Raw genomic sequence first — 27,649 nt, forward strand, 5'->3', positions numbered from 1 at the left:
CTTTGTATTCAAGGATTTAAAGACATATTACAAGTGTCTTCCCATCTTGCTGATAGGTAAACCGAGGCACTCAGCGACTGAACCCAATGTTTTCAGGAATAGCTGGTAAAATCTGAGCAGGGCGCATAGTTTTGCACAGATCATTCCCCATGTGGGATGCCAGCTGAGCCGAGGGGATGGTGTTGCGAGTGCTTGGAGACCTTCCCTCCACTGGAGAGACAGCAGGACCACTGCTGCTCGCAAAGTGGATTTTTGTTTGTGGTTTGGTTTTCTATTTTAATCATCTCCTTGGGGGAAAATATGAGTGTAGTGAAGTGTCTTGCTTTGGTAGGATGGGATTTTTTCTTTGTTTGCTCCACACGCACACTTACAGTGTTGATGGTACTTTGTGTTTATCTTAAGGACAGCATGATGGAAGGAATGTGTGTTGCCTACATCGATTCGCTCACCCATATAAACATTTTCGGGAGGAAAGTCTGTATTTGTGTTTCTGTGTTTTGAGATACTCAACTTTTCGACTATTAATGAGAAATTTTCACAGGTGGCAACAGCTGTCTCTGCTGCTCATTTTAACTTCAGTGGTACATTACCCGAATTTTTGAAAGTCAGGTAGCATATAGCGAGACTTAGACAACCAGCAATGAAAGCAGCCCAGATTTCAGTCAGGGAGGAGTTTGAGAGAAGACCTGAAGTCCTCCTTGGCCCTCCATGTGTGTTGCCCTTGGCAGACCATGTTGTTCTCCCACCAGCTCACGGTGGGCCAGTGTTAGCGGGTTTCCGTGGAACGTGTTCAGTTCGTATATGACAAATGCATTTAGAAAACGTTACCTGCCTTTTACAGCACTGCCGAAAGAGACATTATACGCACATTTTATGCAAACATGTAATTTTCAGCAGTTTCCTTAAAAAGTACATTTTAAGATGGTTCATTTGCTATCATGAAGACTCAGGGTAGAAATGAAGTCTGCTTGCAAAATACTGCCAAAATAAGGATCTGACTGCCAAATACCCAGAAAATTTATAAAACAGATAAATACGAAAAGAGGTTTAAAGTGTCAAATCCAAGATAACCCCAGCAGCAAAGCAGGATAAAAGCCTTTATTGTTGCTAATCTAAGAGCACATCGTATGTCAAAGGTCACGTATTTTACATAAAAGATGTATTGTTTTACATACTCGCAGGAAGGTGAGACCTGACCTATTATGATGGAGTAGTGTTACGTCCTTTACAGTGTGGAATCAGGAATGTCTTATACATGTACCCCAGCGAAGCACACAGGGCTTCCTATATGGCAAACATGTACAAATTTTGGCCCCTCATCTTCCGGTACCTCGTTCCAAGAACTGTGAAAAGATTCTCACTCAAAACATAAAAAATAAAGTAAGATAAAAATGTCAGTGAGCAACAGATAAAACAAATATTCATTTCGTCTCAAGGTAACCTTTTTTTTTTTCCCTGGCTAAAAATAATCGGGTTTCAATGGTAAAGAAGTAGTGCCTCATTCTCATTGTGAAAACATTTTTCCTTCCAGAATAAATGGCATATGAGTACGTTTTCTTTTGAAAGAACTTAATGAAGATTGTGATTTTTCCCAGAGGTTGATATTTTTCTACTTCAATAAAAAGCTTCACTTACTGATGTAAATAGCATAACTTACCATTTGATGAGTTTCACAAACACCCCCAAAACTCCACATCACTGTGTGAATTTTATGAAATGGAGTTTCACGTAGCTCTGTCTTACACATCCACATGTCACTGACTTTCCGTTTCGTATGATGTCATCTGTATCACCAGATTAGTGCATATTTCTTTGTGTCTTTATTACGAATTATTCTGCACCCCTGCAGCAGGAGACCAACATTTCAGTGAAATTATGTTATAATTTTACTCTATTAAGGTATTTGGTCAATTGATGTGGAATTAATTCTGAATGCTGTTAGTGGTTCGAGTTAGTAACTTGATCTAAATTAATAAACAAATGTTTTTCTTTTCTCTTGTACCATATGTTGATCCCAATTACATGAACAGAAAGTGGCAGATTGTCATGTTTCTTAAAAGATTACATACTCTTTTGCATAAGAGAGAGTACACAAGATGCAGTAATATACAGGGTAAAAAAAACCCTACACGTGCTGTTTTCTCCCTCCTACTTTTTATAAAGATACATTTTAATTATTTCTCTTTTTAATACCCACTGCTCTTACCACCTCGGCATACTTGGTGTGCTCTTGGTAATGCTTAACGAGATGATATCCCAAGACAGTAAACAACTTTTTGCATTAAGCATGGAAGATGCAGTTAGTTTTAAAATCTCATCTAGGACTGTGTCTCTATGGAAAAGGATGAAAAAAAAAAAAAAATAGGATCCAGAAGCTAAAATAGCAGTGGTTACAAATGGTCTTAAAATGCCTTAAGTAAGGAGAAGCCATTCAGACAATAGTCAGATTCCTGAAACAAAGGACTGAACTCATCTATTATTCAAACTGAAAATAGATTGATAGACATCAAGATTAAGAAAGTTTATGCTAGAGAACAAAGATGTCTCATCTCCATGGGGTTTTTTTTCTTCTTTTTTTTTTTTTCTCCCAAAGACCAAGTTGTTCGTGCTGAACTGAAGAGCCTCACACTGGCTGGTACTGATAAGCAGCAGTCCTGTGGCTTGCTTGTTTTTATTAACTCTCTGAAAGTCATTCACCATTAAACACGATTAGATTCATTTGTTGCTTTATTTATGTTTGTACTTGCAAACGTGGTGCCAATGAAAATGCTTTGGGTGTTGTTGCTGACACTGACCCAGCAGTCACGTGTGTTACCTTCTTTCTCCGCAGGGTAAGAAGAGTGACCTTTTTGGGTGGCTGTAACTGAAGATTGCTTTACCGGAGCAACTGGAGAAGGTAAATACAAATGCTGTTTTGCACACAGTTTCTGAAGCATGTCTGAGGGAAGGATCTGATCCTGCAAACCCCAGAAACATGCCTTAGTTGCACAAGTAAAGGCTCTTCTGGCAACATGGTTAAAGATTGCAGCGTTGGGCTTGGAGCTAAGCTTTTGGAGCCATAGCTGTGCCTTAAACCTGTGTTTTGCCTGGAAGGCCAATGGTTTAGGCGTCCCGTTCCATCTTAGGAGCAAGTCCACAATGATGCACTTTTTGGCGTTAAGCCATGTTCTGAGACGGCTGTTTGGTAACAGGACAGAGCCTGTACGTGAGTGGGAAGACCCTTCTCTGGCTGGTCTTGGTGGCCACACGGCCACTGGCCCAGCATCCTTGGGTGCTGGGCTGGGGGCTGCAGTGGCACAGCCCTGCAGCAAGGTCCCCTTACCAGGCCGAATCCCTGGGGAATGGTCAAGTCAAGCTTCAGCGCTGCTTCGTCCCAGGCTGAGACGCTCCTGGATTTACAGCAGCACATCAAGCAGAGCAGGACAACAGAATTTAGCTGTTAATTTCATTGCTTGTTATCACTGCAAAAATTAAAACACATGCTTTTTAGTCTTTCGGAGCACAGCAAAAAGGAAAGAAATATCACTCTCTGCAAAATGATTTTTATTTAAAGCAATGTGAAAGTCCCTTGCTTCTAAATTAACTCCTTGCCTCTCTTCTGGTCCAAAGTTTCAAGTTGGAAAGGGATATTAACATCACAAAAGTGGTGATTCACAAAATTAACTTGCAGAAGAGAAGAGTAATGCAGATCAGTGTTTGGTACTGAAGGGTGTCATCTGACTGAGGTTCATATGGCTGCTTTATAATCACCTTCTTTCAGAAATTAATAGTCGGTTAAGCACCATAGCAACAAGCAACACTGATGTAAGCGTTGAGCAGTGGCTGCTGTTCGCTGTGATGTCAGTGCTCGTTAGTGCTGTTCTCTTGACCTTGTTTGAATATAAAATGGTGATTTCATTTTAAACTTAGAATTTTACAGAATGACTAAATGCATCGGAGTGAATTAGAGCTATTTTTATTTTTAATTTTATTAAAATGTACTTCAAGGGGAAAAAAAATGTCCCCGTTCTCTTCTGTTTTAAATTAAGATAGATCTGAAGACGATGTGGGGTTTTTTTTCAGTTCTTTGTTGCCAAAAATAGCTATTTAGTGAGGATGAAATTTATGAAGTTCAAGTGAATATTGCAATCCTTGGCCATGCCAATGGTCTGTGTCAGCTGTATGATATATACCTCTCTTCAAGATTTGAATATTAGTGGGGTTCTTTTTTATGGTGGAGCCTATGAGGTATTAGGTACATTTCAGCTATTGAAGAAGAAGCAGCAGACCCTGCAGTTTAAGAAGATGATGGTTCCTGGCCCTGCAGTGGTGTTCCCCCTTTGAGTTTTTGTGAAGAAGGGAAAAAATGCAAATCCCAGGTACATCAGAGGGCCTTAGAATTAATGGGATTCTCGTGGAGCTGTGGTTCATGCATGGCTGTGATGCTATGTGACCCAGGAAAACTAGGAATTTTATTTGTGATTAATGCAAAACACTACCTTTACACTTGTCTGAAGTTTGTAGGCCACGTCTCCAAAAGCAAACATATTTTATATTGCTACCATCAGGCCGGCATGCGTGCCAGACATACCCTCTGGTGTGTGTCCTTCAGCAGTAAACAGTTTGGGCGATTTGTAGAATATATCACTGGAAAAAACCATGAGATTTTTCAGTCTGACCACCTGAGTATTGTAGGTTAGTGAGTCTCGCCCTGCACCCCTGGGCAGAGCTGCTAAGTAGGGTTCAGCCAAACTCTGTCTTCTAGAAGCTGATCCCGGCTCAGTGGGAAGACCCTGAGGACTGGAGAGCCATGGGTCGGCTACGGTATATGCAAGCGGGGATGCACGTTCAAGCACGTGTTTTCAAACTGCACAACAACAGTCACAACTTGATGAAAAATAAGTTGTTCTGTGTGTCCTGTAATGTTAGGACTTGTTTCTGTGAGAAGGTTTGGCTCTGTCCTCCTTCCATTGCAGTGAGGGGCGCTGTTCTCGACAAAAACCTGTTTGCTGCAGGATCGGTCCCATAATCGTGCAACGTATTTCATAAAATAAAGCCATAATGAATGATATGTGGTCCAAGAAACTGGATGTCAAATTTCAACTGGGTGAGAATTGAAACTGCCTAGATAATAAACCATGAGAATAGGAGATAGTAATGGAAATAGTGATAGAGTCCTAATTAGAGCAGTGCCACTGAAACAGGGAAGGTTAAGGGTTTGGTTGATTGAGTTTGAGCTCAATTGCTTGATAGCTTAATTTCAGGTGAAATCCCATCTTCTGAGTTAGCGCTTAAGCCGCTCAGTGCAGTTACAGAGCAGGACTCTGTACTCCTTGAGGAGCGGCCGCGTGGCCCCGGGCGTCCCAGCACTGCGTGCGAGCCTGGCCTCGGGCGTGCGGAGTGGGATACAGCACAGACCTAGTAAAATAGATTTTTATACTGTGTGTTTTGTTTGCTTGCTTTTTTTTTTTTTTTTTTCTGTGAGCTCCAAAGAGCTCTGAACAGAGGCGCAAATAACAGAATAGATGTAGCGAGGGGCTTTGATGGTTAAACCTTCAGAATTAAGATGTTTACCTTCTCCTTTATTTAGCACTGTTAGGCATAATGCCTAATTATATGCCAGCTTTTCCTCAAAGTAAGAATTTAAATTGAAATGTTTGATTTGGGGAGAAGGGAGGGGAAATGTATTTTTACAGAATTATGGACAATAGTGTTAGTTTTCCAGGAGCAGTCATTTGTTTAAATGTATGTAAAAGCATTTTCAATAATCAAACACCATTCAGTGAGCATTGTAAATCAGGGATATCTTGCACGCTGAAAAATTGAAAATTACAAAACATGCTACTACAGTTGTACATTATTGATAACAAAAGACACATGCAGACTTTTAAGATAGGAAAGATATCCTTTAGAAAACCCTTAACGAAAAAAAAATCAACACAAAGGATTTAGCAAAGTTGCACTTAGTTTAAAATTTCAAATCTTAATTCTTTTCAGAGTTAAATGCTGATTAAATATTGATAATAAAACAGAAGCTGCCTGCTGTAACTCAGAACTGAATGAGATGATCAACAGATAAACGTGTGGGTTTGAGCTTTAACTTTTTTAGATATGTGTGTTTTCTCCTCCCTTCCCTTTGAGCCAGGATAAAGGTCAGAAGGACTTTTTTTCCTAAGCTCAGTACAAAAAAATGGATTGTGCAGTTTGTCTATGTGGAAAACAAAGTGGTTCTGGGACAAAAAAAAAAAAAAAATTCCCAATGGTCCCACCACTTTGTTTCATCAGGAGGACACATACCTCTCAAACCGTGTCAACATGTCACTGTGCCATGTCTTCACTGGCTGTAGCAGGAGGAGCCTCAGGTGCAAGTCGAAGCCCTGAAACGAACTTTTTCAGAGAAGTTTCTGTTTATGCGGGGCTCAACAGTGTGTGCGGTTTCTCCCCAGCACTCTTCCTTGCTAGTGACTTTCCAGAAGATGTTCTGGTGAGGTCCTTACTCCGGTTTTCTGTACCGGCTGGGTGGCAGTGATGCTTTCACATCTGTCAGTGGGAAATTAGTAATGTGCTGTTTTCCTTACTGAGTTTGGCACCTTGACTTTTCTTGGGTTTGACTTAATGGTCTTAAAGCATGTTACAGACCAGAAATAGCCATCATTACTAGAAGGTGCGGTGTGCAGCTACTTCTGAATGTGGGTCCTGTGACTTGGGTGCGTTCATAAGAAAGTCTGTAATGGAGCAGACAACCTGGTTCGTGGACATTTTCTCCAAAATTTTCTCTGCAATAGGCCCAAATTACGTAGAGCCATCCTGGAAGCATTTTGCATGGGTGCTTGTATCACCCCCAGCAGGAAATAGGGATCTGGGAGAGCCCCATTGATGCCTGCTGCTCACTTGCTGGTGGGGTGGTAGTCACATAGCTGGAGCGATTACTGCCAAGGCACATTTAAAACTGGATTCCTTTCCTTCTGGATTGTTGGGAGCGGTTGTAATATCCTACTTGTTAAGACCTTTGAGTTACTCAAATTGAAAGGTACAGTGTGGTGCAAAGTGTAATCTGTAGTAACAGAAACGACAATATTACCTGCATATTTTGGGGTAAACCCTAAAAAGGTTGTGTGTGGGCCTTTGGCAACACAAACTGCTTGAAGCCTTTACCTACTTGAATGAAAAGTTTCGTCCAGAGATGGGTGAAGCTGTGACTCTTCTGAAGCAATTGGGTCAAGAAGATGTAGAAAATAGATTAAGACATTTTGGAATAATTTAACAAGTATCTGAGCAAATCTCATTAACATGGACCACTAGCATGCTGTATTGAAGACTTCAAAGATCTGTCAGAGGAGTTCTTTCCGTGCTATTGTCTGCCAGCATTAGCAATCTCAAGAGAACATGTTTCTTTTGTTTGCTTTTGGCCCACTTAGCTTTTCTTCCTTTTTTTCTTCTTAATGTTCCTTAATATATTATAAATCTTCAAGTGGGTTGGTAGAAAAATATGTTTAACAGCTTTAAGATAGTCAGTAGCAGGTTTTGATCCTCTTATCTGATGCTTCTGGACCAAATCCTTCTGGTCTTCATGAAGACTGCAAAAGTGAGCAAGGTTTGGCCAGTATTTTGCGTAATCCTGCAGTGTTTCTTCCATTATCTTAGGTGGATGCTTGATATGATCGTCAGTAAAATGCAGGTGGTGATTTGCATTACTTGTGCGTTCGAAGTACCATCATCCGTTTTGAATCTGTGAAGAACACGAAGCACGAGGCTGAGTGGTTCGTGCACACCTCTAGATTTGGAAACCGCTAGCCTAATCTGTACCCACTCATCAAACACAGTTGCATATACTGAAAATGGCCCAACCTGTAAAGGTTGTAAGCAGTTACATTAAGCGGCCATAAAGGGTGCACTGATTTCTGTCAGTTGCTAAAAAGTGCTGTGAGGTCTATTAAACCAAACTGTCATCAGAAGAGGCCAAATTTTCCTCATGTTTCATGCAGAAAATGGCCATATTGACAAGTGTCATCGTGGACCTCAGGGCTGCAACATCCCTCTTGTGGGCGGGTGCTTGAATTCCTCCCACTGCTCTTCTCTGTACCTGGAGATTTAGTGATGTGCATCCTAAGAGGGAGATGCGACATCCCATGCTAGGCACTGATGTGTCTGCAAGGGATTTTTTTGTTGTTGCAGTGGTGGGCAGTGCCGTTGAAGCTGGTTGGACTCATCAACCTGAGCCATTTGGGAAAGGGTGCTGTAAAAGCTGCATTCGGAAAGCTTGGGCGTGTTCTTGTGCCATCAGTGGTCCATGAACAGCCTCTCCTCTCTCATACTGATCGTAGCTTTGCTATGGGTTGTGTTCAACAGGTACATCACTGTGTTCATCTTCTAGCTTGGCCTAACTGCAGATACATCAAGGAAACAGCTCATAATACACCATGCAATACAGACTACGCAATTTCTAGCCTTGTTCTTCAAGACCAAACTGGATAATATGTCAGGACATTCTGTGTTTACTCGTAGCTCGGGCGAGGAAGGAATTGGGAATGGCATAGATGGGAACGGCATTGGCCGTCATTACTCCAGAACCTCAGCATGGGCTGCAGGTCAAATAGCCTGAACTCGCGCTCAATCTCAAACACAAACCCAAATGCAATGAAAAGATCCCGTTTCAAAGTTTCTTTCTGAAGCAGGCAAATAACTCTGAATTAAGAGTTGGGCTGAAACTTGCCCTTGTGCAGGTTGTGCTGCTGGGCCAGTAGATGTAACAGTGGTTGCCTCTTGCTAGTGCAAATAGGCTGATGAACCTACACGGAACTGCTGGCTGTTAGGATCTCCCAGCCGTGCCTGCTTCTCTACAGGAGAGCAAGAACTTCTTGTAGATTTGCAGGCTTGAAACCTGCCCTTAGGAAACTCGTGTCGCAAAGACGATGCACTCTCCTATGTTAAAAAACGTAGAGATGTGAGAAAATGACACCAGAAATAGATTCTTATTGCATATTTCATATTTTATTTGGTCATCTCTTAGGTCACTGCCTGTTGCCTTCTACCACACCAGAAGTATATCTTCCGGCATACTTAAGTTACTGTCCTACAGCGGTAGCAACTGTATTTTACAGTGGCGGTGTTACAAGACCGGTGATGTCAGTGGGCATTACAGGAGGCCACCCTTTTTATTTGGTAGCTTGTACTGAAGCCAAGGCCTTAAAAAAAAAAAAAAAAAAGTTAGTTTTTGGCTTTGATTACCTGCCCATATTTCTCATTGCAACATATGAAAGCATTTTTCACTGCTGCTAATGGCAGGAACTTCAGACACCACCTCTGAGATGTTTAATTGCTAAGTGTTTCTCCTGCTGCAATCTGTGAATTTTAATTTGGGGCTCTCCCCATATACTTTTCAGTGTGTTTTGCGTAATACTGCTTAATTGCTCAAAAGGGTCATTTCTGACTCTGAGCTCACTGTTTATTTTTTTAGTAGTGTAGCACAAACATTTGGACATTTGTAACTAAGACTCTGACGTCATTTCCATTGCAAACCATTAATATCCGTAGTTTATAATATGGCTTTTCAAAATAGATTTTTGTTGAAATATGATGTTCTCTATTTTGTTTTTAAAAAAAGTGCAATTGTTATCCCCTTTAAAAAAAAAAAAAGAGAGAGAAATTGGTATCTTTTGAGTAAATGAGTCTATTCTTCAGTCATACCCTTTTCGTTATTTTTGATAGCCCCTCTATTTATCCATATTAGTTGTAATACAAGCATTTCATTTAATCCTTTGACATGTTAAGGGTTAGTGGATCCCACTGATGGAAGGAAACGTCTGTGGAAGGGCACAGCATTTCCTGCTACTGGGGCACTTCCACCAATGGAACAGTGGTACGCATTTGTGACATTACTGATTGTCTGTAAAGATCTTAGAAATAAAGCACTACATTTAAAAGCCAACAACAGCATAAATCAATAATATAGGCAATGAGACCATTTCCTTTTTGGGGGGGGATTTTTTAACCCCTTTTTAATTGGAAAAATGTCATGCAGTTATTTTTACAGTTTGTTTGCTTTATTGCTGTCATGATTCTCCATTTAAATTTCATTCCGGTAATTGGGAAAGATAACTTTTATTGGGATAATTTTGCTTTTAAAGCTTTATTGAATGCAAATTGAACATTGTTGAAATGGTATTGGAAAAGAACAGAAAAATTACTTCTGAAAAAGTGCAAATTCTTTTGCGTCTGAATTCCTCTTTGAGATCTGATGTCAAGCAAGAAAAAGTGTGTGCTTTTATTATTTGTTTCCTTTTGTTTTAAGGAGGGAGAGATGATTGCTTTTGTTGCTACTTACTTAGAGCATTCAAAGCTCTGAGCTCAGTTTTGGAGAACGTTAAAATAAGCCCACAGGAGGTCTTGTAAAAGTTGTAAGAAATTGTAAGCATGTCTGCTGAGTCAATTATGAGAGACAAATTGCCAGGGTAAGGCTGCAAGGTTCCAAACTTGTTATTTACTCTCTGCTATCTTTAAAACAATTCATTTCTTCCTTTGATTTCACAGCAGATAAATACATGTTTTGGATGGGAAAACAAGATATTAATTAGACAAAATATTATTTAAAACTGAAAGAATTATTTGGATTTGTGTTCATGTAGTTAAAAGGAGAGTCTGCCCTGTTCTTCTTTTGAAAGTTGGATAACTGAAAAAATACCGTTTAAAAAGGCAGACTTCGACTTTTTAAAATTTCTCCTCAATGAGACTCAAGTGCATGAGGCAATATTTTTTTAGACAATTTGAATTTTAATATTGAAGTTACTGTTCTTTAAAAAATTATATATCTTGAATCTCTGAGAGCATTCATGACTTTTTCCAGAGTTTGTTAACCCTGTAATTGCGTGGAGAATCGTGCAAATCCAACATGTGCATAGTGTAAATCCCACGTGTATAGTGTGTGCCTGCTAATTTTCTCAAAGTTTGTGTAGTTGGCGTGTCATATGTTCATGATACGCAGGCCAGCTGGAGCATTACCGCTCTGTAAGCTGCCATGGGTAACTCTGAAATACATCCAGATCAGCTGTAGTATTTTCTAGATACTTGATAAGGTCAAAAAGTCCAGTAAAGTCCTTTTCCTCCTTTCCCAGCACAGTTTAGGATGGAAAGCTCAGAGAGGAGCTGCATAAATAGTTGGATTTTACTAGACCCGGCTGTGTTTGAAACTCATGCTAAACTCCGACAGTGATTTCCAGCTGGGCAGGACAAGGCAGCGTTGTGGTGCCGTGCTACATCACTTGCACCTGGTGTCACTTCTAGTTTGCCACTTGAGGTTGAAGTTGCCCGGCCAGAAGCTACTGGAGGGGGAAGACTTTTAGTTACAAGGGGACTGAGCACCTTCAGTGAGTCTTGAGACCCCCATTCAGAAGAAACATCCAGTCTTGCTCTCGTATCTAGAGCACAAGGGTTGTTGGATTCGTACTAGGTACTTCACAATCCCCGACCATTGCTGGTTTGGAATGAAAGGTTCCTGTGCTGCAGGGGATTACGAGATACCAACTATCTGCAGACCCCAGAGTGTCTCCACTCGTGGTTGGACAGTAGGTGGCCTGTCCCAAGTCTGCTTCCCTGCTTCTGTCATTTCTGGCGCAGCATGTAGTTGGCCAGGCATGAAGTCGGCCAAGAATGAGTGGGACCTTGCTCATCTGCAAAGAGGATCTGACCCCAAAAGGAGAAGCAGCGTGGAGTAAGGGGTCTTCATCATGCTCAGCCCAGCGCCTCCATGAAGCGCGATGGAGGGTGGGCTGCTGGTGGTGTGGGAGGAGACTGTGTGGGAACCTGTGATGTGTAGGAGATAGTATCAGTGGGACAAGAAGTTCTTCCCCTAAGAGGAGGGGGAGAAAAAGGCCCAAATAAGTTTTGTCAACGTTTGAGGAGACCTTCTTTTTAAAAAACAACTGTAGAGAGACTCACAGATTTTATCCTCTGACACTGACATCTCATCTGGTCACCACCCGTGAAGAGTGATCTGTGGCATTATCTGGGTAAGACCTGAGTATATCTCTGTGCGAGAACTAGAGTTTGTCATAGTTTTATATTGGGTTTCCCTCAGCATGTAACTGGATGCATTAATAGTGACATGATCCCAGTGTGACCTGGACTTTAATGGGTTTGAACTTGGAACTGTTCAAACATTAAGAAAAAGTCCTCGCTCCCTGTGTGTATTCAGCAGCTGCTTTTTATATGCAGAACCCTGAGCTGCAAAGGTTCAATGGCGGCGTATTTTCAACTTTCAGATGAAAAGGACTAAATAACTGCCAAAAAAACTGGGCTATTTCTCTCCTGATGCAGATGTGTGACTGCCAGGACATGCATACATCAAAAAGACAACGTGCCTCTGAGCAGTTTAAAACCTACTGCTTTGTTTTGTTTTGCTCGAGGCAAACAAAATGTCAACCCCCTCAATCTTGGGAGAGGGCTTTTGCTGTTAACGCGTGCTTCACGCAGAGCCTGAGCTCGTGAGTCGGGATTTGGGGTTCGTTTCCTACCTCTGCAGCTGACTCACTCGGTGGCATGGGTACTGTTTGTTCTGGACAAAGCTTTCTTGTTTTTTCTTGACTTTGTACGTTGACAGCTGTGCATGATGTACCATCCAGAATGTACTCTTTATCCTATGTCAAACCTTAACCGTGGCAACAAAGCTGTGATTTGATTTTCCCACCTGCAACGAGGTTTGCCCCTCGCCCCGCAGACAGACATTGCAGGTTAGGTTATCTGGCTGCTGTGAGTTCGAGCAGCTCACAAAGGTACAAATTATTCCTTAAAAAAACCAAAAAAAAACAGCAAAAAAACCCAACACAACAACAAAATGAACAAACTCTGCAAGGCCTAATTTTTGTGCAGTTTTGGAACGTATGTCTTCTTCCTCTCCTGCCCAGCCTCATACCTAAGGCGGCTTTCTTTACCAAGTTTCCGCTTGAAAGGAATTCCATTTACAAAGTTATCAGCTACCTGCAAACGGGTGAGTGTAAGGGAAGGCCTAATACTAGCTCAGCATTGGTGTTTTGTGTGGAGCTCTGCGGTAATGATGGAGAAGGTAGTCACCTGCCACCAGAGTCATTCCCATGGAATGATGATAGAGCGACCCGGAGTAAAGATGTCTCTTTGGAGAGCTGTTGACAGATTTACTGACCACCAGGTCAGACTAGATTGCCCTTTCTTTTTGGTATTAAGAGTTATTGTGCATCGAGTTTACTTATTAAATTGTTAGCAAGTTGTTGTGTTGTAATGTGTCCCCATAATGTCAGCAACGTCACCCTGCCTTACCCCGCTCCCTCCTCCCGAAAGCCAGGGCAGACCTCTGCTTTGGGGTATCCATCTTCAGCTCTTTATGATCACAGAGTCATAACGGCATTATGTTTCATGTGTAGTACTTTTCTTTTACGAGGGATGTAAATCTTTGGTCTACAGACTCTTGGTTCAGATTTTTCTTTAAAACATTAATAAGCGTTTTAGTTTTGGGGGGAAACAATTTACAAGTAATGATGACGTGTAAAAATGTAGCAGCTAAAGCATACGTGCTGTTGGTTCGCCTTGTCTTATAGGAACATCATTTTTGCACATCACTATTAACAATGCAAACACCCTGAAATGCTAATAGCACTGGTAAGCTTTTAATTCCATGGAATTTATTGCTTGCTGTATTTCCATGAATTTATAACGCTTTGATTCTTAAGAGCCCCATTTAATCAGTTTTGCCTGGCACAGAACATAATAAACAACTTGCTGGTGCTAAAGTGCCACATGGGGGAGGCTGCTAACAAGAAAGTTAAATGCTTCTGCCACTAGCAGTTTCTTCGCTGTATTTTTCATGAGCTGTTACTACCAGTAATGTACTTTGCTAGCTTTAGAGCAGTGGTTAAACGCAGTGACAAACCAAACAGCACTCCAGCACTGTAAACACCCAAAGCAATACCATTTTTGTTCAGAGCTACAGTTTAAACCAGGCTTGAGGCTCAGTATCATTTTATGGTGATCAGTGATTTTTATTTTTTTTTTTTATTTATTTTAAAAAGGCCTCGTTTTTCTTTATATCTTAATATAGGACTTTTAGGAATAAGCAGTGAGTGGTATTGATCAAGAAAAGCAGTGTGGGGGAAGAGAGAGAAAAAAATAATTGAAATATCTTAAAAAACAGTTCTTGTTTGTTTATGCTGCTTGACTATAAAAGTACAAAAAAGACTGTCTTAGTAGAAAAATACCAGATTATCAAGTGCTTTAAAGCAGAAAATGTCATTTGAGTCTCAAAACTGCACCAGGTGATTTTTATTTTTTTTTTTTTTTTATTTTAAAAAGGCCTCGTTTTTCTTTATATCTTAATATAGGACTTTTAGGAATAAGCAGTGAGTGGTATTGATCAAGAAAAGCAGTGTGGGGGAAGAGAGAGAAAAAAATAATTGAAATATCTTAAAACACAGTTCTTGTTTGTTTATGCTGCTTGACTATAAAAGTACAAAAAAGACTGTCTTAGTAGAAAAATACCAGATTATCAAGTGCTTTAAAGCAGAAAATGTCATTTGAGTCTCAAAACTGCACCAACTTTATATAATTACCCTTTTAATTATCCCCAGTGGCCCATGAAATTTGTAAAATAGAGCATTGAGAGTTTGATTTACTTACATGTTGCACTTTAGTGTTACGCTCTTAATGAATATTGTTTAGTACTAATGTCAAGCAGAGATTGCTGAGTGCTATAGAGAGGTGCACGTTGCAAAGCTGTGTATTCAGAGGGGAATTGTGGAGGCTCTACCTTAAATGAAGAGTATGTCCATATGTAAAGCAAGATGCTATAATTTTTGTTGCCTAAGTGGAAACTATATTGATTTTATCCTCTGCATGCAAAGTAGTTTGCTATATTTTCTTTATTTAATAATGCCACAGAAATAACCATTTTTGGGGCATTTATTTGGTTCTGCGTCAGCGTCTTCCTCATTATGGAGAATAGTTGCATCTTTCCTCTGAAGAACCAGAAAGAGGAAGCAAGCTCTTTAATTTGCTCTTCGGGCCTTAGCCTATGGTAATAGAAATAACACTAATCAATATTTGATGTGGGGTTTCTGTGAGGTATCCAAATACCATTTATTGCCAAGGCATTGCTAGAATAAACGTGGGGAAAATGTAACCCGAAGAGAGGTCTAAAAATCCAGCTAAATTAAACAGGCATCTTCAAAGGTGAATGGAAACATCAGTGAACAGTAACAGTAAAAAGAAATCAAGCAGAGTCTGAAGGGTTAGATAATAGGATGTAATAGCTGGTGACCTCTAAATTATTGGTACAAATCTGAGTGAGGTGGAGACTCAGCAGAAAGTATTTGCATGTGAAAATGGTCATAAAATGCTTTCAAGTGATGGGCTGGTCCTCAGGATCCATCTGCTGACAAGTTGGGGAGGTGTGATACCGTGGGTGAATGACTCTGGGGATGGGCTGCTTTCCTCTTGCCTCACGTGCCACTTTTTCCTTTCACCTTTTGAATTTAGCAAGTGTTAAGAACAGCATACAAGTGCTGGAATGGGAGGTTGGACCAGTGGTACAGCTACTTTGGCATCTTTAATAACGTACGTGACCAGATGCCTCCAGAGAAAGTGAGGTTTTACTTCCCCTTCCAAAATTTTTGTTCATGTTTTCCTGCATTCGCTACTGTAGTGTTCTCGGTATTGGTCTGATCTAGCTATGGCACTGCTTTCATTACCCCGCTGAACTCACCAGATCTTAGCATGGCTTCAGATTTCGTAGACCAGTTCCTACAGTGTTGAGTTAAAACTCGACTCTTAGATTTTTTTTCCGATTTATGAACATTCCTGTACATTTGTGATATATATTGTTGATATATAAATACTGTAGTTGGAGGAGAGAAACAACAGAAAACCAGTTATTTTGCAACTTTCACATAGTTCAGAGAAAATTTGAGTTCAAATCCTAGCTTAAATGAGTGGCAAAAATCTATTTACATCCCAAGGACCAAGATTTTATAACACGAATTTTTCTCAAAGTAAACAAAAGAGTTAAGTGTTTAGTGTACAGCTGAAATTTGGAAAGGCAAAGTTGTGTGAATTGTTTACAGAAACAAATTTCAGGAAACTTATTTCTGGAATTGTGAAATGTGAATTTATTTATATTTGGAAATATCTTGTTTAAAAGAAGCTCAAGGGAACAACCTATGAAGAGGCTAATTAAGCATTTTTGTACAACGCTGAGCACAATGGGGTTCCATTTTTGTTTGTCCTGAAGCCCTGCAGTAATAAACAAAATTACTACTAATAATTAGGAGCCTTGATTTGAAATCGTGCTGACTGCAGGACGCAGGCAGTGTCAGTTTTCAGTAAGTGCATCAAGGCTGACCTTGAACTTGTATCTGCTGATAAGAGCAGTGCAATAGCCCATTTGTATCCGAGAGCGTGTCGTAGCGCTCAGCGCTGCCGGTCGGCTTTGCCAGTGTTTCTGCTCTCCTTGGCTCGTGCCCTTTCTATGGCCAAAGCCTGGACGAGCCAGGTTCTCCTGATGCAGAGAGTCATCTCAGTCAGCAGCAGCGCTGCAGATCGCCCAGGTGCGCCTGGTGCCAGGAAAGCCGTGCCGGATTCGGCAGGGGAACATGAGAAGATAAATTTGTTTTAACAGAAGTGGTTATTTTGGCTCCGTTTTATTTCACGTGGTATGTTTTCTGTCTCCTCTACCACCGTGTATGGGCGCGTCACTCCCTTCCACTTGTACAGCTTCTTAAATGTGTGTGGTATTATATCACACTCTGGTCTTAATACACCAGAAGATGGTAGAAGACAGTGTATTTGTCTGTGTTTTTGCTATTGAAAGGGTTGGAAGTTTGCCTGAAAGCCAAATTGCGTGGCAGGAGATTACAAAACGTTTAGTTTCCAAATCTGATTTTTTTCCCTTGCGAATTTTTCTTGCTCGCTCAAAGACAAGCTTCATCTTGAACAGCCTTGACTGAGATGGTGCTCATAACCACGCTGGAAAATGTTCTGTGGCTTGGAAGAGCAGCTGGTTGGAAGGAGGACAGTTTTTCAGGAGCAGTTAAGGCGCTTTCAGCTCTCACCCCATCTCACTTCATATTCACACGCAAGCATTGGTGGGCTGTGGTGACAGCACGGTCTTGGCACCGGCATTTAACAGAGGTACTAATTAGTCATGATGCTGCCCCACCACAACGGATGGTTGCAGGTTGCCGTCACAAATCTCGCGTCGAAGAGATCATCTCTGAATTTCATTTTGTGTCTAGGGGTCAAAATTTGGGCAGGAATTTATGGCGCTTTTGGAGCTGTTGAACTGGTCTTGTGATGGTTGTGAAAAATAAAGAAATAAAAAAATTCCAAAGAAAGTAGGAAAAGGCCTCCCCCAATATATTAACTCTGTGTTGTCTGGTGTATTAACTCAGTATTATCCTGCCGCAGTAGTCTGGCACCACGGATGTGGACAGAAATGTGAACTCTCACCTCAGAAGTAGCTAAGAATAAGTGAAATTTCTGAAAGGCGGTTTTACTCCTGTCTAAAATTGAAAGCATGAAGTGGAAGGTTAATAAGAAGAGAACCCTCTGAACCTCGTGGTTAGACTCACATTTAGCCACCCAGCTGAGGAGGGGTGAGGGAGCCGAGCCAAAACCATCACAGAGAGTCCAATCAGATCACTGTAGGCATTCTTGTTTGCAAAGTTGGTAGGAAATGGTTTTCTTAGGAAAAAATTGAATTGATGTTCTTTTTTTACTTTAGGAGCCAGTTTTCTGATCTCCAGTTAGGATGATGAACTTGTACTGGCCTTGAATTTCAGTGTCTCTTTCACTATTTTTCAGGAGCTATAGTTTGCATGTTTGTTGGCAAATTATATGTTTTTGCAATCTGCACGCCTCTTGCTTTTAAGGAAAGAAAGAAGGAAGCTGTGTTACATTTAAATGCTCTTTAGATCCCTTTGCATATGCTTTTGCATATTCTTGACCGATCTTGCTTTGTTTTATGTGTTTGTAGCATTTTTCTTACACTTTGTGCAATCATTAGCATTAATGGGGATTTGCGAGCGTAACAAGAGAACGTACCCCAGAGTGTATTACTTAATTTCCCTTTGAAGTGGAATGAAGTTGTCCGATTGGCCATATGCTGTGATTTGCCATCGTTACGAGTAGTTTTTGACTCCTGGTAGAGTAGGTTAATCTCTCCTAGGGAGGCTACGATTAATCACGTTGGATTGTGTATGGCATCGACAGATAGATGCGACCTTCAGAAGAGCCAGTAAGTTTCTGAGGCCCCTTTTCTAAGCCAGGAGCACAATCCAAATGCACAAGAACCGTTTGCCCTTGCAAAAATTGTGCACTCACGTGACTAGCGAGGCGTGGTATTAAATTATTTGAGCTTTGTGCCTAAATATATACCGAGAGAAGGCTGGTAACTGGGGATTTTGAATATAATTTTCTTCTTCATGGGCCAAATACTCTGCTGTAGATCAGGCTAAGAGTGTTTCGGTGGAGCTCTGGCCGGGCGTAGCAGCTGAAGAGCTGGTCCTCCTTGCGTGCGCGTTGCTCTGTCCCACACCCAAAGAAATGCCTCCTCATGTTTTATGGGTGGACTTTGCAGCTTGATTGGAAATAGAAACACAGTAAACAGCAACTGTGTCTCAGAAATATCCCCAGCAACACAAACTGTCTCTATTTCAGCTTCTTTCCAAGGCCCCTTCATGGGGGGCTGATCAGCAGCTACATTACAAGCACTGAAACATAAGCTGCAGCACCAGCCCTGGAAAATCTTGTAGTACAGCTAACAAATATCTGCAAAACCTTGTTTGTATGTATGTGTGCTTACATTTAAGATGCAAACTTGTATTTGAGTATGCTCGGCTCCCTGCAGTATATCGCTGCAGAGCTATTTCTAAGATCTCGGAAGAGATGGGTTTGTAGTCTTGATATTTTTTTTTACGGTGTTTTTCTCACCCTGATGTTTATTAACATCTTCCCTGATGTCCAGTTACAAGGGATGGGCGCATAAAAGTTTACGTGAAAATACATTTCTCTGTAAGTGCTCTCTCCATGCGATTCCTTTGCAGCTTTAAACCAAAACCAGTTCCATCCTGTTTCATCCTTTACCCCTCAGACCTGATAGAGAGGAGAGATACTTCGTGTTTGTCTAAAATCTGCCTTGTCCTTTCCATTTTTCCCTTTGGTTTGCTTGTTGATTTGACGTAGCGGTTGTGACCAGCCGTCAGAGCCCTGTTGGGAGCCCATGCCAGGGAGAGCATCCCAGCTCACCCTCAGGATAGCAGGAGGCACAGCCCTTGATTCCTGCATTTTATTCCTGCTTTTTCCCTCTGAGCACACTGGCACATCCAAAAAGTCTCCTTGCTGACCAGTAGTGACTCGAAGCACTGAAACAGGAGCTTAGAATCCAAGGCCGATGATTTTCTTTTCTGCTTTCACTCTGCCTGAGCTGGGACCTGTAGCCAGGCTCTCTGGAGGCAGTTCAGTGCATTCGGGGACATGCTGGACATGAAGGATTTGCCTGTTTGCTAAAAGAGCTGCCAGTGCCTGCGGCAGCCGGCAACGCTTTGGGCCGGTCGTGTTTTCCTCGGCAAAGAGCAAAAAGAGGGCAGATGGGAATATGGAGGGCATCTCGTTAGACTGAGCCAAGAAAGATGGAAGGGCTGAGCTGTGACGCTGATTCTCTGTCCCCGGGGCCAAGAGACACGCGTGTGTGTGTTTGAGAGAGAGCAATGCACCTCCATCTTCTTGCTCCCACCCCTTTTTCTTAAGGGTTTTGTGATGCTCTGTGAGTGGAGACACACCTGCAAGCCAGCTGCCTTGCCAGGGCTTCATGGTGGAGAGGAACTTTGTCAGGAGTTATATCCTTTCTTGTCCAACTTACTTAAAAGAGTGAGCTAACGAGGTGCTGTAATAATAATTTCAAAGCTGTTTTAGAAGTTCTGTTGTTACGGTTTTAGTTTTGCTGTACAGCCACCCCCTGACATGCCTTGTTTTTTCTACTTTAATTCTGTCCCCTGCCACAGCTGGAGTACGTAGGGCAGACCTTCATGTCCTTAACCAAGGCATTTAAAACTGATGAGCGGTTTTGGAGTGCTTAACTTACGGGCACTGAGATTCCAGAACCAATAGATGGCATTTGGGCAAAGTCTTCGTTCTTTGTAGCAGATTCTTCTGGTTGGATTTGCTTTGGTTTGGTTTGCAAAGGTTTGACAGGGAATATCTTGATCTCTCTTTCCTAAGGGTCTTTGTCCTACCTCTAAAAGACAAACGTACCAAGCACTGCAGTAAAAACAGGCCCTACCCAGAATGGTTCGACTGGTTCCTTTCCCTGGTGGAGTTTTTTCCCTCTGCAATGCAAATATGTTTGCAGCATTGGACATCTTAGCTTTAATACAAGATGCTTTCAAAAAATGGTTTGATACCATGGCCGCCCGTTAGCCAAAAAAACCATTAAAAAACAGTTTGAATGTAACGATGTGTAAATTAAGCTGAAAGACTGTTTTTTGTTTCTTCTCCTACCCCGTTCCAGTAAGGTCTGTAGGCTGACGCAGTGCTATGCTGGAGCTCCAGCAGGTCCTCGGGTAGGCTGGGAGGAAAATGCGGGAGTTGCATTCAGCCGCCTGAGAAGGAGTTACTGCCAGTACAGCCGACAGCCACACTTAACCTTTGGTATGTCATGGTAACGCACAATGTCTTAGGAGTATTAATTATTATTTCTGGTACCCTAAGTAGGGAATGTGTACTCTCAGCTGTTGTGGGAACAAATCAAAAGACAGTCCTTTCCCTATCCAGCACAAAAGGAAATAAGTTTTCTGCTTAATTTCAACTTAAAAGGGATATGATTTTGAAGAATTTATCTATTTTTTTTCCTATTGTACATTTTATTTCCCTTCATCCTCTTTTCACAGAATCTTCTGTGTGTCTAAATCCATTAAAATAATGGTAGCTGGGAAGGAAAGAGTAAGGCCAGGAATAGGTTCCAAGTGCATATTTACAGCTGTCCTCCTCAAAGCATCCTGTTTTTTTCAATACTGAGTCTGTTCTCCAGGAATCAGACCTTTTGCAGATGGAGGGACCTCTCTGAAGTGTCCAAGGTTGAGAAGGTTTGTGTGCGTGAATGTGGGTGTATGCCTCTGCAGGTGTCCATCAAAACCGTGACTTTTGTGATTATTAATAACATTTTGTCTTTTGGGATTATTTTACACTACTACTCTCCAGCGATTTCTTTCTAAAAGCCTTCTGTTGCAAACCTTCAATGTCGGTGGGCTCGGCCACTGCTTCTATGCGGTGCAGAGGAGTGGGAAGAGGGTATGACTTTGCGGAAACATAGGGTTACCTCCAACCACAGAAATCAGGCTGTAAAAATGATGAATATCTCTCTTCTGTCATCCATAGATCTGACAGTTTTGTATAACTTATGAATTAAACATCTGGGAGGTGTATATGTATTTTTTTCCCTTTAACAGTCACCAAACCCAAGGCAGATAAGCCGTTGAATAATTTTCAGTCATCCAGTAACGTTGCAGCAAGTTTTGGGAGCAGATCCCTGAAATGTCTCTCTTAACAGAAATGGCAGAATTGCCATTAGCGTTACTGAGATCAAGGTGGCACCCGGTGCTATGCCTTAACCACGAGACTTTAACCTTCAACTCCATGCAGAACAGGCAGGACCTTTACCGCAGAGGTCTCATGGAAAAGATCCCGACAAAGTAAACAGCATGACACTTAATTTATCTACCCCAGAAACATGAAGGGCTCAGTCGACCTGATGGGATCTGTGGTTCCAGGGAGTCTAGGTATTTAAAACCTGATGCTCAGCCTGCTAAGCCATCCCCTGCAGCTTTCCTTAGTGCATAAGATATGAAAAAAATCTCCTGTCCTGCAAAACAGATATTAAATTGGATACTCTTTCACCCTGCCACGATAAGAAATGCGGCAGAGAGAGGCAGGAAAATGGAATGCTGCTTAGAAAGAAAATATATTTGAATCTAACATAAAAATTGGTGAGATAGGAGGATTTTCAGTGCTAGTAGCAATACCCTCCCCAATGAGTTGCTGAAAATTCAACTCTCCCTGTAGTTTTTGCACTGGATTGTGAATAAAAATGGTTGTGATTGATGAAGCGTTTGGTGTCTCACTGTAAGTTGGTCAAGAGGGACTTCTAAATCACCCAAATGAAATATTGCATTATCATGAACAGTAATATGTAACTGTTAAGTATGCCGTTGCTTATCATAAGCTCAAGCTCCTTCGGAGCTCTGCCCGGCGAGAAATCTTTGCGAGCGTTGGAGCAGAGAGCCTCCGCACGGCCCGGCAGCGCGGCGGGGCTGTGCCCGTCCCCTCCTGGGTGGGACATGCCGGATTTGGAAGGACCGTTCTGCTGCGCTGGAGGCATTGCCTGCATCCTCGCGGGGAGCGGGCAGCTCAGCTGAGGCAACAGGGGCGGGGGGGCTGCCTTTGGGTCTGGGTTTTTAGAGAGGCTGGAAGGAGGAAAAGGCAATATGCCTTTGTTTGCTGAAGGGCATGGACCCATTAGTCAGATGCGGAAAGCCTTAGCGATAAATTATTCCCTCCTGTATGGGACTCGTTACCTAGTTTTTTTGCATATTGGGATTCTTTTTATATAAAGCTTTTTACCAGTTCTGTGCATAGGAAAATAGACGAGAAAACGAAGTTGATGTTTCATGGGAAACCAGCAAAATAGCATTAAAAACAAAAAAGTAATTTCTACTTTCTCTACTGACACAAAGAAGGAGGCCGATGTTCCTATTTAGAAGTCTTTTTATTTTTCCTGAGTGACCCACACCTTCTGTTGAAAAGCCCTGTTGTTCCCAGTACGACTAAATGCCAACCCAGTTGGACTGAAGTTTTCTATGTCCAGAACTTTCCACTAAGACCTCGCAGCTGTTTCTCAGAAAAGGATTAGAGAAGTAGATGCTGCCTGGCTGTGTGAGAAAACTTAACAACGCTTAGCCAAGCAGCCTTAGGATTTTTCTATGTTTTGGGGCTAAAATGTGGAAATGGGGAGGGAGGTCACATTGAAGTCGGGGATTTTGCTTTGGACATACCTGTACAACTTGACCTCAGGTTGGCCAAGATACAGGTCTCCAAAAATGTCCCAAACTGGACTAAACCCTCTAGTTCCTCTGTAAGGGACAAAAAATGCATGCAGCCCCCACCATGAAATAGGTGATGCGCTCAGGCAGTCATGGTTGGTTTCTCTCTGGTCTCCTTGTCCCTGTCTGCTCGTTTTCCTGCTTCCTGAGCTGCCCATGTCTCCTCTCTATTCAAATCAGGTGGCTTCCTCTACCCCTGCCTGCTGGCTGGGGGGGGGAGAGAGGAGGAGGAGGAGGCAGTAGGTGGGGAATGGTGCCACCCACCTACCTCCCACTGAAGTCTTTTACCTGCTTGTTTTCACGTCTGTGCTCCAACGCGTGGGAGCTCGGTGGCTTCTCGAAGAAGAGGCGGTCAGGATTGCTCACCGCGGTAGATCAGTGATGTTCCCTGTCTCTGGTGAGGAGGAACTTCTTTCCTGTGAGGGTGGCAGAGCAGTGGCACAGGCTGTCCAGAGAGGTGGGGGAGTCTCCCCCTCTGGAGCCATCCCAAACCCGCCTGGACGCCGTCCTGTGCCACTGCTGGAGGTGCCCCTGCTCTGGCGGGGGGTGGACTGGGAGAGCTCCAGAGGGCCCTTCCAGCCCTCACCAGTCTGGGATTCTGTGATTTTCAGGAGTATATCGGGAGTTTTGGATTAAGCTTTTTGCCAGAATTTGGCCTGTGGCAGAATGCTCACCAAGGAGGAGTTCTGTGCAAATGGGTAAAATTTGGTAGATTCACTAGTAACTGAAAACAAGGTGATTAAGATGGGACATGGTACATTGGGTGGCGTTAGTGGTCACAGCTATAGGATGCTGTATGTGTGCACACGCGTGCGCAGTGCCGGGAGGCTCTATACAAGTATGCATGTATCATAGGATAAAATACTAATATTTTAAGCAGTGTAAGTTCGAGGAAAGCCTTCCGTGTGTGTCAGGGCCTGGGACCCTGCTGGGGCGAAGTAGTATTGCACAGGCGTTGGAGAAAGACGAAGGAGAAGCTCTTCTCTTGCGCGCAGGTGGGATGCGCCTCGGTGGTCGCTCCTGAGCGAGCATGAAGTCCTTCGATTTGGCTCCACGACACCTTGAAGGTGTGGAAGAAACGCCTCCTCCTCCTGCCGGCCTTAGTGCAGGGTCAGGGCAGAAGGTTGATCTGCAGCAGTAGCGGAGAGGGAATTTTGTGGACACTAGCAAAAGCCGCTGTGGGAAGCTGCAGCTACAGCCTCGGCTTTGCAGCCGGTGTTTTCACGGTCACGCAGCGAGGCTCAGCAGCGCAGTGGCCTCTGCGTGGCCATGGCCGAGGAGCATCCATCGGACAGCGTGCAGTATTTACAGCACGGTGCAGCCGGCCCTGCCGGCCGTCCCCCCGTCAATAGTGATCTTAACTCACCCACCTAAACTGAAACAGTCATCAAACTTTTCTCCCGATAGGAAAGCTTCGCGTTTTCTTGACAGAATGGATTCTGTGGCTACTAATTTATTACCGCAATTTAAGAAACAGACGTCTGTCTGACATGTGCCATGTAGTTCAGTAGGTCACTAGTGACATCATACTTAAAATCGTTATCTTTGCAAACTGTGCATTTTGTGTAAAAGCTTTATTTATAGTCAGTCATTAAATTTGAGACCTGATATTTACTTTTCTTCTGATTAGGTTAAAGAGTGAATATGAACAAAAAGTACCCTCCTGTTACCACCAAGCAGTTTACAAACTGTGCTATTCACGTGCAGCCTTTTTAAAGGAATTATGTTAAAACCATTATGAGCTTAAATGGTATGTATTAGTTAATACATTTGTTTTTTTCACTGCTAAGACCGGATTCAACACCGATTTATGTCACAAGGGCTATATTTTATTTTCTTCATGGTTCCTTATAGGTTCTTGTGCTCCTCCCTGAGCAGGGAAAGCCTGGGGTTTGTGCTGGAAGGGTTAGACTTGCAGAGACGCGCTGCATTACCACGATGATGAGACTTTTGGAGGGGTTGGTGGGTTGTCTCTGTTGGTCCAAGATTACAGTCTCAGGAGGACTGAGGCGATCCGGGTTCTTGTCCAACGTGTGAGCATTTTGCTGGGCCAAATTCTGAATCGCCCTGTTGCCCAGCCCCTGACGCGATGCGTGTTTTAGCCAAGGCAGGGGGAGTGCTGATGCGGTCAGGTGCTTCTGTAGAGCCTGAGCCCTCATAAGCCACATAGGAAGTCCACGAAGGATGCGCTAAGCTGCACCGTAGGATGTCATCACCAAATCACCCGTGATCTGCTGAGCCATAAAACCTACTGGCCATGTCTTACGGACTTTAAGAGCCAGAGACAACACCCCACTTGAAGGATCAAGTTCTTGGCGTGTCCATGAACTCTTGTCCCACGTTTCTCCATCCTCCCCTCCTGCCGTCTTCTCTCTGATGTCAAATGCCCCTACCCGCAGCCATGCTGAATATGATGTTCTGTGAATGCTTAAAAATAGCGAAGATGAGTGCTGGTAGCTTTTCCACATCCAGTTTCTCGGTGGAAGTACCAAACTGGTACGGGGTTGCCCCCAGCCCAGCAGGATGGGCTCAGCAGGACCCAAGGTCCCTCCCTGGGGCTTCTCACTGGGCTGCAGAGCACTGCCTCTCTTCATGAAGGTTCCCTTCAAAATCAAGCAGCTGTTTAATAACTGTAATGAAAATGATTTTTGACCAAAAATTATATATTACCAGTCGGCTGAACTCCACAGTATACTTTCTTAATATTAGATAGGGCTGGGTTGTTTTTTTCCCCCAGATCTTACTGCTAAGATCACTGGCCCATTTCAATTTTTATTGAAACAAATAAACCCAATAAAAACACTTACGCTGAGAGCTGAAGCTCCACAGTAAAAAAAAATAAAAATTACGCTGTATTGAATTTATTGATTTATTTATTTACTCCAACTGGAAAATTGAGTATTGTGTTAATGTATTTTATAAGAATCACAGTGCTCGATGAAATGGCTAATTTATTTTAGCGTATACATAAATAGCTAGCAATTTTCAGTGAGACAGGCTAATGAAAATGATGCTATGAAATTGTCTATACTATGAGGAGTGATGGAGTCAAGTTATTATTGGTTGAGTGCTGCGACGTAGTGAACTGGCCATCATGTCTTTGAACTTTTGAACTGCTACTTGGTCGTGTGATTTATTGATTTTGATATTGGCGTGTTAACTTAACTTTTTTATTTTTGTTGAGGGAGGTTGCCCACGCAGCATAGATGAGTAACGCGCTGTGTAATTTTATAGACGTTTAGGTTAAACAACATGGTTGAAAATTTTAAAGTGCGTTAACGGAGCACGTGGAAAGGCAGAGAGAGATGCTTGTAGGTACCATTAGATGTCAACACTGATGTTCTGATTGCTGCGGATTAGCCGAGTACAAGCGAATTTGGCAGGGTAAGTGTGCATCATATTTGTCAGAGAAATGTTGCCTTTGTTCTAAATTAGGTGTGTGATCTCATAGCAACTTTGTTTGCCCATCTACCTTAAACCTCTCCTTGCGGTGCATCTTATCACGCCGGTGCCTGGTACAGGCAAGAGAGCATCGGCGGTCTCTTTTGTCAGCCCTTTCCAGAGGAGCGCTCCATTTTGCCGGCTGTTGAGCGGCGGAGGATGCTGACCGGTGGTGCAAACAGTCCGACAGCTTGTGTTGGACCGTGGCACCAGAGAGCTGCCCCTATCCGCCGTCACCACCACACACAAACTCGTTCCATCTTAGAGCTGTGATTCCCTCGCAGGCTGGCTGCTAGTGCTTGAGCCTCGGCACGCAGCGCTCGTCTGCAGCTGCCTCATCCCTCGCTGCAAGGAGATGCTACACTTGTTGTTCTTGGTAATTCGCTTAGGACGCGGAACCGAGGTATTAAAATAACATTCTTCGACTTAAAGTGTTTTCCTACTGCAGAACTTTTCTCTCAACCGTGCTGACAGGGGGAACCTTTGCTGTATGGCGACCGCTCTGAGCTCTGTTTCTGATTAAACCGAATAACTTGACACCTGCATTTTACAATTTGCTTAAAGTGCTTTATCCTGTAAAACTAGCGATGTTAAAGCTTTAAAGCCAGCAGACTTGCAGGGGTTTGCACAACTTAGCTCATCCCACCAGTTTGCTGTGATTGTGTAAAACGCCACTGGACTTTTCTAATCTCCTTGGCCCCTGCTTTCAAAATTGCTATTTTAATGCCTCTCCTCCCTGTCCCCACTCACGCCCTGCTCTGCCATCGGGCTCAGAGATGCATGCGGGCGTTATTGTATTTTCTTTTTTTATTATTTTTTTTTTTTTCCAATGGTTAAACTGGATTTGGATGTTAGAAGTGCTCCCCCTCCCTTCTGCGACCCAAAACATTTTCCAGCAGTCTTGCACTGAGAAACTGGGAAGCTGGTACCACTTCCCCCCCCAACCCCCCACCTTCCCCGCCTCCCCTTTTCTGTTTCTCCCCCCTCTTCTTTCTTTTAATTAATTTTTAATAATTTTTTTTTATTATTTTTTAAAAAGATGGCCTGTTTAAGCCAGAAAACAAAACTAGCGGGGGAAAAGGCTAAAAAACAGGACACCAACACTATTAGCTGGGGGA

At 42.6% G+C, this 27,649-nt stretch overlaps 1 protein-coding gene across 1 annotated transcript in view; it reads left to right on the forward strand.

Moving 5' to 3' along the window:
• Positions 1-27,649, forward strand: part of FOXP1 (forkhead box P1) — a 339,864-nt gene that overhangs the window by 96,649 nt on the left and 215,566 nt on the right. Inside the window, exon 3 of the mRNA XM_009883574.1 lies at positions 2,831-2,896. The gene's annotated coding sequence lies outside the window, so the exon portion shown is untranslated. The remainder of the gene's footprint in view (positions 1-2,830; positions 2,897-27,649) is intronic.

The sequence above is a fragment of the Charadrius vociferus genome, unplaced genomic scaffold (assembly GCF_000708025.1).
Source record: "Charadrius vociferus isolate BGI_N301 unplaced genomic scaffold, ASM70802v2 scaffold324, whole genome shotgun sequence".
Taxonomy (NCBI): Eukaryota; Metazoa; Chordata; class Aves; order Charadriiformes; family Charadriidae; genus Charadrius; species Charadrius vociferus.